Source organism: Ailuropoda melanoleuca, chromosome 7, assembly GCF_002007445.2.
Source record: "Ailuropoda melanoleuca isolate Jingjing chromosome 7, ASM200744v2, whole genome shotgun sequence".
NCBI lineage: Eukaryota > Metazoa > Chordata > Mammalia > Carnivora > Ursidae > Ailuropoda > Ailuropoda melanoleuca.
In genome coordinates, this window is record NC_048224.1 from 75967775 (window position 1) to 75983231 (window position 15457).

At 39.0% G+C, this 15457-nt stretch overlaps 1 protein-coding gene across 4 annotated transcripts in view; it reads right to left on the bottom strand.

Moving 5' to 3' along the window:
- Positions 1-15457, bottom strand: part of DCLK1 (doublecortin like kinase 1) — a 333743-nt gene that overhangs the window by 262150 nt on the left and 56136 nt on the right. The window lies entirely within an intron of this gene.

A 15457-nucleotide genomic window follows, 5' to 3' on the forward strand; every position in this document is an offset into this window, starting at 1 on the left:
TATATGGTGGCTCTGATGTTTAAGAAATACTGTACTTAATTCTAAGAAGCCCAGGGGTTACAGAATTGTTTTTAAACTTCACTCATCAATGATCTATGTAGAAAGATTCAGACAACCCTAAATCATGCCCCCTTGCCCAAGCTTTCCTATGGCTAACTGGGTGTTGCCTGGCGTCCACTGGAATGTGAATACCCATACTGGGGTCAGGGACTTGCTGTCTTGTTTATTGCTCTACTGTCAATGTTGAGAATAGTACCCAATAAATCACTGCTAAATGACTCAATAAGTGGATCATCTCTGAACTCACAGAGGAAGAGACAGGGTTCACAAGCAAACACAAAGCCAGGAGAGAACAATACAGGGAAGCATGAGGAAGCCCCATCTGTGCTGGAATGAGAGGGGCATGGGCACTGGGTCCTGACAGTTGGGAGTCTCAACTATTACTTAATATGTCCCTTTGAAAGTTAAACCTATTGGTTGATTATTAAAATGGAAATAATAACACCTTGCAGCTGAGCTTCTGTGAGAATTAGACACAATTACATTAAGTGCCTGCCTGAAGCACAAAGACACCCAAATAATAGTTGTGAGGATGATGCTGTTGACAGTGATTAATGGCAAATGCACATCCTGATGGCTCAGATTAAAAAGCAACAGAGAAGAGAGCTGGCCACAGAAAGGAGTCCATATGGAAACTTTCTTGAGACAAGCCTTGGTCTACGTTAAATAGAAGTTGAAGATACAAACCATCATTCAAATTTGACATTCCAATTTCATATGTTCACTCTGACATCTCCTAACACTAAAAACCAATAACCTTGACCCAATTGTTACCTACACACTTAATGAGTACATTTCCTCAGATGGCCGCAAACAATGCAAGGTCTTCATTCATGTGTTTGTTTGCTGATGTCTGCATCTGATGTCCTTTGGTTGCCTGTCTGTAACAATGCTGCCAATAGTATTGTAAGAACAGGGCCCATGTCTGTTTAATTTGACTTGCCTGGAGCCAATACAGCACTGTGTACATGTGGAAACAAAATGATTTTGATACTGATCGTGATTTCCATCATCTAAGCTAAGCTAAAAATTATTAACTTTTAGCAGAAAGGTCCTCCAATGTCACCAGGATACTGCAAAGTACATTTAGATTGGACTCTTAGATACCCTGGAAGGTTCTAGATGATGCCTTCTCAAGCCGGAGGTTCAGTGCCCTCAGATGTCCCAGGGACAGTACAAAGGGCAGGGAAAGGAAAACCAAAGGAGATTCAGAATCATCCTCTTTTCAAATGACTTCCCTGCCTCATGAGGGAGTTAGATCAGTTAGATTATGGCTTCAGTTAGGCTCTGACCATTTTTGAAACATATGAAATTAAAATTATGCATAGTTACTCTGCTTCCCAGAAATTTCAATGCCCTCAGACTCTTGTTTTTGGAGAAGGTGTGGCATAGGTCGCTTGGGAAAGGGGCAAGGAGGTCTAAGAAGAGTACAGATATGTCCGATATTTCAGAAGTTACCGTATCTGCCGAAGTGCCTGCCTTGCCAGATGGGAGTTAGGGAAATGGCCAGTATAAGGGGATTCATTTATTTTCACCATAAGAGGAAGGGCTGTCGGTACCCTTCTGAAAAAAATGTGGAAAGAGCTGAAGAGAACTGTTCTCTTATTGGACAATAATATCTGGTGTATTTTCAGAGTATCTGGTTAGGAATTCCACCTTTTTAAAAGGCTTCCAAATTAAAGGCTTATTCATTAACATAGACCCAGTTCCTAGCACTCACCTTCGCACATAAAATACAAGCAGTAAATCTTTATCGCATGAATAAGTGAAATGATTAGTGGATGTTGTTGCAAGAAATCCCCAGAAAGAGTTTCATAAATCCATTAAACAGATGATTACATTTTTAAAACATGACTTACAGGGTAGGTTCTGGCGCTTTGACAGCTATAATTAATCTGTAATAATCAAGTAAAATGTAAAGTAATAAAGGTATGCCAAACAGTCTTCACAAAAAAAGGAAGAGGATGTTGGGAAGAGCCCTGCGTTATTTGATGAATACTGTTCATATATCACATTCCTGCTGTACCAAGACTGACTAAAGGCATTCATGGATTTAGCAAATAAGGTAAAATAATGCAGCTGCCCATCTGCAAACCTACAAAGCTTTAAGCATCACTGAGTGTATTGCAGTTGAGCAAGTGGCCAGAGGGAAACACGTATAGCAAATTGTTTGTTCATCATAAATTTGCTCTTGCTCAATACTAATGCCGCTGAGCTGCAGAAACGACAAAGGTCCACTGAACTTTAGTTTATAAGAAGGCAGAAAACAGCGAAGGAAAGAGGTAACGTCATCCATACTCTGGACAAGGAATAACAGGGTCTATTGTACAAAAAAAAAAAAAAAAAAAAAAAAGGAAAGAAAGAAAGAAAAAAGAAAGAAAAGAAAAGAAACATGAAAATTCTGTGTAAAATCTTCATATTTATTGCATAATAACAGTACCTAACTCCAATCATGAGGATTTTATTTTCAAGTAAAACCAGGATTGCAACACCATTAATTTGAGTTCATTACCTTCCTTCAAAGATGATTAAATCAGGAAAGGCAATGGTCCTAATGATTCATCCACTTTCCTAAATAACGCTGGAAATGTTCACCAAACACTCTCCCATAAAAAATGTCGTCTGTGGAATTTCTGACCTTAGACAGATTATAAATATGTAACAGTTGAACAAAATATATAGGTCATGTTTCTCAGCTACCTGTGTCACGTAATGCCTAGGACTTCCCAGAGAAGATACCTAAGTTTAAACCCTAGCTCCAAAACTCACTCACTATGTGATCTTTGCTAAGTCACTTAACTGCTGTGTGCCTCAGTTTACTCATCCATACAATGGGGATAATAATAGCACCTATCTTAGGGTTCTTGTGATGATTAAAACAGCTATTATATGTTAAATATGTGCTGGGCACAGAATAAGCATGCAATAAATGCTAGCTAGTTTTCATTCCTACAACTTGGAATTTGGATTGTCTTCCTATATAAGAGTGAAAAGAAAATACGAAAGGAAGAATGGTTTGGGAAGACAACCTTCTATGACTGATGTAGAGACTCAACCTCCCCACCCCCACCCAGCCTCTAAGAACCTATAGGATAAGACTTAAGATAATTAGGTAAAGACTCATCTAGATAGTATGACACTCTTAAAATTTCGCAAACTCTAAACTGCCAACAGTCAAATAACCACGGAAATTACATTGTAACACAGAAAAATACATACCGTTATATTATGGAAAAGGAATAGAGGATATACCAAATTGAATATATGGAAGGATATCTATGTACATTCTTAATTTATATATGACTATATCAAAATGCTAATAGCAATAGTAAAGGTCTGAGGTATACAATTATGGCTGTTTTAAAATTTTTCCTCTTTTACCAAATACTGTATTTGCACAGGAAAAAAAAAAAAGACACTAAAGAAGTAAGTTCCAGATATTAGAATAACAACATCATCACTTCTAGTGTGAACAGCAATTTGCAATTTTCCAAGGGTTACAATATACACGGGGTCATCTGCACCTCAAATAGCCTCATGGTGTATGTTGAACGCATAGCATTTCCATCAGACCAGGCACCTGACGGTTAGAAATGTCACGTCCTTTTCCACAATAATGCAGTGAGTAAGTAGGGGGGCCTGAGGTCAACCCAGGGCCTTCCCACCCAAGTTACAGGTCTTCCCATGAGGGCATTTTGGACCAGACTGGACCCAGAATACTAGAATCCACAGCTGTAGCTGCCTTGTCAATCATCCTTTCTTTTTGGCATAATTCAGCAAGTAAGGCTAATGCCTTTGAAGAATGTGGGTCCTGGTACCATACCACAGCTCTACCTCCTACAGGGCAGCCAAAATGCCAGGGCTGTCTTTCCATGAGATTTCCAATCTGCTTCTCTTAGGCTATCCCTTCTGCCCTAGGAGATGACAACATGAAACATTCCCTGCTACCTCATCCAAAACCCCTCTACTAAATGAGAAGAGCTCCCTCCCCCAGCTTGCTCCCCAAAATCAGTTTTGTTCTTCAGTTAGAGGTGGGGTGCTGGGCATATGCTTTAGTGAAAAACAGAAAGTTACTAGTCTGAACATTAGAGAGCACAGAAGAACTATATGCATAAAAAGTGTTCATATTTTTAAAGTGTAGAAAGAAAAAGATAAGTATTCAGAAGAACATAATTAGAAAATATGACCAAACTGATGAACATTTAAAAAAATCCACGATACCAAATTTGGATTTCAGCATTTTATATTGTGATTTTTGAAAATTCATGGTATAAAAAAGCACAGCCAAATGTGCTAAGCCTATAAAAGCATACTGTTCCTATTATTTTGGCAACAGATGACCTGGTTAGTTTCATGCTGGGCAATAAAGATGAATTTCTCTGTGTCTAGTTAAAATGCTTTTGACACTGTACATCATTTTGGCTGCCTACACTGTCTTGGTCTCAGGTTATAAATAAGAGGCCATGTAAATCAATCTTAAATTCTTTAAACAAAGCCACAATAAAAAGAACTATTTGGTATTCAGTGAATATAAGCCTCTCTAAATAAATCTTCAACTCAGCTTTGAATGACTCCTATGTAAAACTCATATAATACAGTTTTTACAGGCCAAAAATCAAATCATTAGATTTTTAAAAATTCTACTCTTAAGCTTTTTCTTTGTCTGAATCTTGGCAGGGCAGTCCTTTATACAAACTTTCGTAATTCTTGTACAAAGAAATCTTCAATATTTAATAAATAGTTAACTCGATCAACAAAGAAAGCTTTAAAAAAACTCCTCATGACAGGGCCTAAGACACAATAATTCAAATCAAATGTGTTCACTACAATAGGCTTCTGGAGTGCTTTTTTAAAAGATGCAGGAAAAAAAATCCATTATTCATTTCACTAGTTTCAAAACAGGTTATTTCATATCCCCTTTCTAAGAGCATGAGCAATGGATGCTATGAGGTACATGGTCTTTCAAAACACACTAACCTAGTTTGGATGAACTAAAAACTTCAGGATTATGTGAAGATAAGCTAAGACAAAGGGAAAAAATAATAATAAAATGCATGTGACTAATTCCAAAGATAGCAATCAAATAAAAGTATAGCTTTCATCTGACTTACATCTAAAAATATATATCATTTTAGGGTAGTATAGTCAAATACAGCAGTCAGGTAAAATTTATAGATATAGTATCAATTTAGGGTAGTCTAAAGCACTTTCCAGTGTACATGATTTGCACATAACATCATAATAATTTCATCCTCTTACTCACATGAGATACTTAGCATTAATTTCCGTTTGTTGGAAGAAACTGAGGTACTATAAGAATTGAGCAATGATGGAGACAGAAACCAGGCACAAAGTTTTGTTGTAAAAGTAGGGTCCAGAAAACCATTCTTGGAAAATGTTATTTCGAACCATAATTAAAATGGAGGTAAAAGCTTCCAGGGATTTTGATTCTTTTAAAATACAATCCTCTTCCTGAACCCAAATGATATTAGATTGACTTCAAATTAAGCAAACTAACTCAGCCAACATGCAAGAGAAATAAAAACAAGAAATGAAGAAACCAAGAATGCTATTCAAGACTCTTTCTTCCATGAGAACATGACTTTATCTGTTAAAATGTATTTTGGTTATCACCAAGTTATTAAGCTACGTGAAAGCCACAGAGCGTGCTCCTGAGGTGACACTGAGTCACTGAGAAAGTAACAGGAAATGACTCTTGCATGACCTCCACCAAGATGGCCTTACCTCCCCTTCCCACTTTCACTGGCACCATTGCTTTCTCTGTTCCCTTCCCCCGAAACACCCTTTCCCTTCCTCTCCACTCATCAGCTTTGACCCGCCTTCCAAGAAATAGGTCCAGCCTCTTGTCCCTCCACCATCCACCTGTTCCCACCATGATCTTGCATACACTCAGGTTGTGTCACAACTTCAATGCCTATGTTGATGTTGCTTTGGAATTATCATCTAGCTGTCTTCTTGTTTGAAAGTCCCTCTCACTCTCAGAGTAGTGATCGTATTTAACTTGTTGTGTATGTTCTATTGTGACGTGCAAGATACACGGTCGCGAAGGAGTTAAATGCTAGAATCCGGTGTTATTCCTTTAAAACAAGTACTGAGAAGCAGCAGCGATGAACTGGAATGATCACCTGTACTCCAATAGGACACTGCACTCAGCTAGTCAGCAAAGAGTTCTTTTTTTTTTTTTAAGATTTATTTATTTATTTGACAGAGAGACAGACAGCGAGAGAGGGAACACAGGCAGGGGGAGTGGGAGAGGAAGAAGCAGGCTCCTAGTGGAGGAGCTTGATGTGGGGCTCGATCCCAGAACGCCAGGATCATGCCCTGAGCCGAAGGCAGATGTTTAACGACTGCGCCACCCAGGCGCCCCCAAAAAAGAGTTCTTGAGGTCCAACCGTGTGCCTGGTGAAAAGAGAGTGAGTTTAGATGTAACTCTGACCCAACTGACTTGTGTTATTAAGAAAAAATTAAATCCTCGGGTCTCTCAGGAAGTCAGAACTTTACAATTTCCATTTGTTGCACAGCGCCTGAAAAGGTGAAACACAAGTCTTTAGGTCACCAACTTCCTCAAGTGGCTTCAGTCCCAGCTCTGACCCAAAGACAATAATGTCATCCATCTCCCATTGAAACCAGTTTGCTTCTTCTTAAAATGGATGTAATGCTAACTCCAAAACTGATCTCATGAGGTGGTTCTGAGAATTACGGGCAACAAAGCCCAGGGAAGTGTTTTTGAAAAGATCTGAGTGCTACATAAACATGAACTTGTGGTAACAGCCCTACTATTAGCTGTTTCTACATTCCTGGAAGATGACCGAGAGGGGTCAAAAGTGATTTGAGTCACTTCAGTTTTCAATCAGAGAATTTGTATGAAATTGGGACAGATTTTTACCAAACAAGGCCACACAAACTTCTCTTTTTCTCATTAGGTTATTCTTACTTGGAAGGTTTCTTAGATGATTGGCTGACCTCACTTCCTGTATCTTTGTTTTTTTACCAGCTGTTACGTATCATTTTTCTCCATCTTTCTAAAGAGACCTAAGGGACGTAGTGTTCTGGTAGAAACATAAAAGACAACCTCCTTGGCCCCAGGTAGGCTAGTCCACATGAGCCAGTCCATATGGAAAATAAATTTTATATGATTGCATATATATGTAATAGAGTGCACATTTCTATTCTATTCTTTTGTAGCATCTTTAACATTTCAAAATTTTTTACCAAAAATAATGTTAACATATTTTCTTACATTGTCATTGGATATCTTCATTCTCTTTGGAACCCAAACCTCCCCTGAAATTAAACACCTAAAACTGCGTGTGTTAAGATTTATTCTCTCTTAATATATAAATCTAATGTAAGAGGTCTTGTACATTGAAAAGACAATCTCATTTTAAATAAGTGAAATTAATATTTGTCGGCACTGTATAACATACCACGTGCTTATAAACATATCCTTTAATCCCCTAAGTATCATCATCATCATCATCAGACATAAGGAAACAAATTCAACAATGTGGAGTAACATGCACAGATGGTGGGTGATGAAATGGGGTAGAAACCCAATGATGATCAATTCCAAATCCTGTGTTCTTCCTACTTCCTTACGTTACTTCGTGTCAAAATATAAATTAATAGCTATAGTAACAGCTAACTTTTCCTGGGAAGTTTCTGCAGGTGTTACTGTGGGCCTAAGCACTTTAATTGCATTATTTCATGTAAGTTCACAAAACTCTACAAGGTAAGAATTTCTGCCACCCCAATTTTACAGATGAGGAGGCTGAGGCTTAGAACAACTGAACAACTTTCCTGGCTCACGTGGCCAAGAGGGAGCAGAACAGAGACTCATATCCCAGGCTGAATGACACAGGTGAATGGACTCAACCACTAAATTATACTGCTTTTTGGTTGTGGAGAATATTTACATTAATTAATCCACATACAACGTGGTAACTTGAATTTTATTGTAGAAACTGACAACTTGCAAATTGAAACTCAAAAAATACTAGTAATTACGTGTAATCGAGATAGGCATAACAAAGACATTATTATCTAAATTAGTCTATGTAGACCAAATACTCAACATTTACAGACTCAAATATCTGATTAAAGCCATCCATATTACTTAACTTCCTTCAATAGCTTCCCCTCCATTCCTTCCAGAAAGAGTTGTCTCAGTTTGTTCCAATTTCTCCCCTCTCACATCTTCCTAGACTCCCAACCTACATTGGGCTTTGGCCCCACCTTTCCACCCACACTGGTCTTATCAAGATTGTCAATGACCCCTTGGTTATCATATTCCATCATCAGTTCTCAGGGCTTATCTTCCCTTAGCCATTGGTAGCATATGTCCAGGTGTCACGGGCCCTCTGGGTACTGCCTTCACTCAGGTTCTAGAATCTGCTGGTTCCCTCTTCTAACTGGTCACCCCTCCTCAGTCCCGTATGTGGTGTCTTGTCTTTTCCTTGATCTGTTGTCTCTGGATCACTGAGAAGTTAAGGTTGTTCCTTGGAACTCTTCTCTCATGACTCTCATTTCCTTGGTGAGCTCTTCATGACTTTAAACATTATCTGCTAACTCTTCCTAATTTATATCTTCAGCCCACATCTCTCTCCTGAATTCCAGAACTTGAATCAGCTGCCCTTTCACCATCTCTCCTTGTAGGACTAGCAGAGGTCTTAAACTTAGTGCATCTAGAGCTGAGTTTCGATCTTCTTCACAGCTCTACCCACAACATCTAGATAATCACTCACACGTATTAGGCATGCAATAAAATGGTGGCACGGAATAAATAATACAGCCCAGTCAAATGAACACGAGTCTCAAAAGCAGAATAACAGTGAGATACTCTACAACCAGCAGCTCTACTGCTTTAAAAGATTGGATCTGAGTCAGTTAAAAAACACAGTAATTGGGGCGCCTGGGTGGCACAGCGGTTAAGCGTCTGCCTTCGGCTCAGGGCGTGATCCCGGGCATTATGGGATCGAGCCCCACATCAGGCTCTTCTGCTGTGGGCCTGCTTCTTCCTCTCCCACTCCCTGCTTGTGTTCCCTCTCTCTCTGGCTGTCTCTATCTCTGTCGAATAAATAAATAAAATCTTTAAAAAAAAAAACAAAACATAGTAATTATTTTGCTACCCTCACACATTCATGAAAAGTCAAGTTTTCTAGACAACTTGAAATTCTGTAAGACAATCACAAAAGTAATTATGTTCTGTTGTGGCATAATATGTACATGTACAATAGAATTTCATTATTATCCATGCTCATCATTACATGAATTCTGGAATCTCCTGGCTTAAATAACATCCTCTAAAATGTAACTAGTACATCGAAGACAGCCTATGAGAAACAACTTATGGCACAGCGAAGATCTCCCACTGTGTGAGGGTGTCATTCTCAGACACACCTACTTACCCCTTCACACCAGGAAGTAACTTGCCTTATCGAGGTGACTTATTTTAAAAGTTAGTAAGAATCTGATCAACTTAAAATGCTTTAATTGTTTCTCGCCTTGGGATTAGCATAGTTGGAGAAATACAAACATACTCAAATTCATTCTTACATATACACCCATTAAAATTTATCCAAAAATCAGGGTACATACCATCTCCATTTAAATTACATTTCAATAATTTCAAGATAAGCAACAAATAATTTGATGAGAAAAGGAAGGGGAAAACAGATCTGCTATTACTTACAGCTACTACTTTTTCAAACAGCTTTATTAAGGTATAATTTACACTTGATAAAATTCACCCATTGAAGTGTACAGCTCAATAATTTTTAGTCATAAAATTCACCCCTTGTAAGTGTACCATGGTATTTAGTCAATATATATATATATATACAGTGTGCAACCATTACCACGATCCAGTTTGAGAACACTTTTATCAGTCCAGAAAAATTCCTCATGTCAGTGAGCAGTCATCCTCTTCTCCCAACTCCAGCCCCAGGCAACCATTTATCTACTGTCTATCTGTATAGATTGGCCTCTTCTGGGAAACAGATACTATTTTTAAGAGCCTTGTATGGCCTAGATACCTAACATATATTTCACATATATTATCTCACTTAGTCCTACAGTAACCTACAATAAATATGAGATATTATTATTTGTCCAACACTACAGATGATGAACTTGAGGTTGAGAGGGTAACTAATGTGTCTAATGAGGAACGAATGTCTCAATTATTTGGGGCTACAAAACAGTCTGCTTGTATGTGAGGATCTCCAATAAATAATTAATATAATATGAGGAATTTACAGAATTCTATCAACCAAAACCAAGCAAGGAGGGTGAATGGTGCTCAGTCAGGGTTTAATTGCATCACCACCTGCCGTAAGCCAAATCAGCCCTCCAGCCTGACAGCTGAGGACAATGGCTCTGGCTGACTCACACCTGAGATATGGAAATGGAGCTTGCACTTGTCCTTACCATCTATTTTAAAAATCAGGACCTTTCTACTTCTGACCTCAAAGACTCACACATCACTGACATCCTAATGCAACATGCACCCATGAAATAGACAAGGACGTGACAGACAGATCTGCACTTGAATTACTATGCCTAAAATAGCTTATAAAATCATTGTCAAAAATCTGTATGATCCAAGTTAAGAAATTTTTTCTATAAGAACTACAATATCTGTTGTATATCAATGTAGAAAAAGGTCAGTTACAGTTTCTAGGTTATTTTTTTAATTGGGAAAGGGTTACAGGCACTATAATTTATACCACTTCCAACTGGAATATTAGAAAATGTAGGTTATACACAACCCAATATCAGTATCATACTCTCTCATTGATTTACAAAGATGACCAGTTGGCTTCCTTTCATGCGGGCCCAATGCTCAATCTAAGAAAAGACTGTACAACTTCTTTGATGTCTTATAACTGCAGCAATAGGTTTTCTTTTGTTGAATAAGTCATTGACATCAAGCGATTGATGAAACAGAGATGAGAGCTTAGGTGCTCTGGAATACCACACAATTGTCAGTTCCCATAAGCACCTATACCTAAGAAAAACTGTCAGGCTAAGAAAGGTAAGGGAAATCCACCAGAATCCTTCAGGCTGAAAATCAAGATGGAGGCCCACTTGAAAAAGTACTAAGATTCCCACTGCCTGTCACTGCCAAGAATGAAGTCACTCGGTAGCAGACTCACAGCTCCTTATGCTTTGTGCAGCAAACGCTGCTCCTTAGCAACCCACGTCGACAATTGGGTTTCCACGGAAACCAGAAAGCTCAATTTATAAAACTAGGAAACAAAGCAACTATAAAGGCAATATTAGACACAGAAGGTAACTCTATTCTTATTATTGCTGCTGAATTCCTACCAGTGGAATGGCACAAATATTTTATTTTTAAATGTTTAAGGGGGAAAAATGAATTTTTCAAGTATATCACATTACCCCCATCCACTGCATCTTTCTGAAAAAGGGTGGCAAATACATTTTTAGATTTCAAATGAGGAATAGCATTTAAAAAATTGTGTTTTAAAAAAACAGATGGTTTTTGAAGGTAAAGAATATTTTTAGAATCATCTGGGAAATATAAATTCCAGATCATGAAGGGAATTCTACAGACTTCATTCCTGTGTAAAACAAGGAGATAGATATTGTCAGGTTTGTTTCCATTACTCTTTGTACACTATTACTATGGCTTTCTGAATAACACATTTTTCTCACGTAGGGAGTAGTATATGGGATCACAGAACGAGGGGAAATACGAGTGAGGATGAAACCAGTAAACTTAGGCATTATTTATAAGGTACATCTGACTATTCTGGGAAATCAAACATATGTCACATGCCACCAACTGCCTTATAACTTAGAGCTCCCAAACAATTTTATGAAGGCAAAGGAATGAACCATTTCTATGAAAAATTTCTATTGTCTGCCTCTTAAGATAGATCAGCACTTCTTTATTGCAAAGCCTTGAGTTATTTAACCTGTGAGCCTCAAATCCTCAGACATAAAATGTAGATGGAATTAAATGAGATTGTGCGAATAATAGCTGAAGCACAGCGTAGGCATTTAATAAATGCTAGAGCAGTCTTACTGACCTCCTTTCAGTATATTTTGTATTTCTTACCCCTATCACACATTTTTTAATCCATAAGACTACTTTCTTTTCCTTAAAGAAATAGAATGAATAGAAATTGTTGCATGGAAAAACAGTGTTTAACAAAGAGAAAATTATGTTTTGAAATTTATGCAAAGAAATGCTGACTGACAGGGTGCCTGAGCGGCTCAGTTGGTTAAGTATCTGCCTTGGGCTCAGGTCATGATCCCAGGGTCCTGGGATCGAGTCCCATGGCGGGCTCCCTGCTCAGTGGGGAGTTTGCTTCTCTCTTTCCCTCTGCCCCATTCTTGTCACTCGTGCTCTCTCTCTCTCTCTCTCAAATAAATAAAGTCTTAAAAAAAATGCTGACTGACATAGGGTTGCCAATTCAGTATGTTAGTAACGTAAAACATATCAGCTTTCTGTTGTCTCTTTGGAACAGGTAGAACTTTATAGTATTTATGGACACATTCACAACTGTCCCATACCTTATTTTCAAATATCATCTTCACTTCCCTAGTCTTCCTTAGTGAATGGAATCAGTGCCTGAAAACTGCAGAAGGCTCAATTCTCAAAAACAATCTGAGAATTAATGCAAGTAGTCATTTGCTGGATTCCTGAAAAGCTCTGATTGCACTTGAGTTCTCCTTCCATCTCTGCTATTGTGTGCCCATATCTCGTCATATAGTCCTGAGAATTCTTCCTCCACATGTCTTAACAGAACAATTCTTCAAACCTGGTTCTCCCTGGCAGAATATAAAAAGACTCCGGTTCTTGTATCAGTACTGAAATTACATTAATTCAATGATTTGCTGATCCCTTGTCATCTGCACAGCGCCATTCCATATGTGAGGGAAACAGAAAGATGAAAGAAGAGTATAGGTTTACATTCATAAGGGACTTAGAGGCATCTGGTATGGTGCCCTGCCCCAATCGGTAAACTGCCTCGTTCCACCCCTGTGGATTATTAGTCTGCTTCCCCAGCTACTGCACGTACACTTTCCTAATGATAGGAAATCCCTGATTCCACCAGCAGCTCCAATGGTTAGAAATTCGCACTTGCTGCCCTATACTTCACCTGGTAACACCTACTCATTAGTCCGTACTCTGCCCTTTGAAGCAACATGCTCTAACTTGTCTCCATCTTCTACAAGATGCTGTCTCAGATGTCTGAAGGTGGTCATCCTGTCCAAGAAAGAATAGGCGGGGGTGCCTGGGTGGCTCAGTCGGTGAAGCGTCGACTCTTCGTTTCGGCCCAGGTCATGATCCTCAGGGTCGTGAGATTGAGCCCTGCATGGGGCTCCACACTGGGTATGGAGCCTGCTTTAAGATTCTCTCTCTCCCTCTTTCTCTCTGCTCCTCTCCCCTCCCTGTCTAGAAAAAAAAATTTTTTTAAGAAAGAATGGACCAACACCTATAGTTCCTTTTCTCACATCTTCCGAAGAAATCTCAAACAAATCATTTAACCCTTCTAACCTTATCTTTCTTGCCTATAAAACATATATAATAATCCTCCTGCTGAGGGCTACAGAGAAGGGGGAAAGAGAAAGAGGGGAAAGAGGAAAAGTAGAGAGAGGAGTAGAGAAAGTGGCACCATTTACTGAGCACTTGGTACCAGGACTTTTCCAAGTGCTCAGTACTTCTCAACCAGCCAGTGAGGTGCTCACTGTGTTCTGTACCATTGTACAAATGGATACACCTAGACGTGTCTAGAGTCACACTGATATTAACTCTTAACCAATATGCTTTATGTCCTTTCTGTATCTCATGTTCTTTGCTCCCCAAATTGTAACATACTGAGTACACATAATTATTTTCCAGACCAAGCAATCCCAGTTCACCAACTACTTCCTATGTAATTTGGATTCAAGAATTTTCAGCAGTCTACTTGCCCCCAACACCCCAGATGCACACTGGCTTGCCAACATCCCCCTGGAAATGACTCACTGAGACATTTCTAACTGTGTACTAAGAGGGTATTAAATATCAACCATTCTGCTAGTGCTGAGAAAGCAGAGGCAAATAGTTCTTGTCCTCAGGCAGTTGAAAGTCTATTAGAGTAAAAAAGACATGTAAAAAGGAAGAAATAATATTTCTTAAAATGCTATATCAAAAAAACAACGAAGAAGGTGTAATGGAAGAAAGTGGAAGGAGAACCAGATGTAGTCAGCATTGTGAACACAGACTCATCACTTGGAAGAATGCAGTGAGACAGTCAACCCCCTAGGGCCACACACTCTGCTGCATATGTCCCCTCTGGGTTTGCCTTAGCAAGTCATATTACATGGTTGGCCCATTCTGGTTAACAAAATCCATGTCATTTCCCCATAAATTAATGTCAAGCCATTGCCCTGACCAATACTTACATAACCGATATTGGGGACATAAATGGAGAGCTTGCAAATGTCACAAAAATTAACACGATTTTGTGTGACCCGTCATTTTCATGTGTCATAATCATCTAATTCTCTCACTAATCCATATCTTAGTAATATAAGTACTATGGACTGAATGTCTGTGCTTCCCCAAAATTCATATGTTGAAGCCCTAATTCCCACAATGGTGGTATCTGGAGGTGGAGTCTTTGGGAAATCATTAGGTTTTGAGGAAATCATGAGGGTAAAGCTCCATGGTGGGATTGATACATTATAGGAAGAGAAAGAGACCCTGGAGCACCCTCTCTGCCATACAGTGAGACGGTGGGCATTCACAGGACAACAAGAGGGCCTTCGCCAGACACCAAATCCGCCGGCTCCTTGATCTGGGATTTTCCAGCCTCTAGAACCTGGAGAAATAAATGTTTGTTGTTCCAGCCACCTAGTCGATGGTATTTTGGGACAGCAGTCCTAACTGACTAAGAAAATAAGCCTACCAGTTACGTCTTCTTGAGCACACAGACCAAAGTGTGTTAAAAGTGTCGAAACAATGCTCACAGGACCGAGGCTTGGTGTGCAACTGAAGGCCCTCCACGTTGGCAATGATCTGCTATGTGCTCTAGCTGGTTAGAGCCCTTAAAGGGTAGAAATCCTCCCACTAGCCTTTCATCTCAGCCGCAAGAAAACCATGATATGTTATCAACCCATTATTAAAAGTGATCTACAAGTTTATACTGAAAATTTTTCAGGGTGTTTGGAGACATGAGCTACGTGTAAACGAAATATTTGAGTACTAGAGTAAGGTGGCTGGTAAAACACCACAAACCACAAGCAAAGGGCTGATGGAGATACAATTCAGGTTAGTTTTGGTGGAGTTCCCAAATGGCCTTATTTTTTTTTAAGATTGATTGATTTGAGAAAGAGAGAGCCTACGCGAGCATGAGCA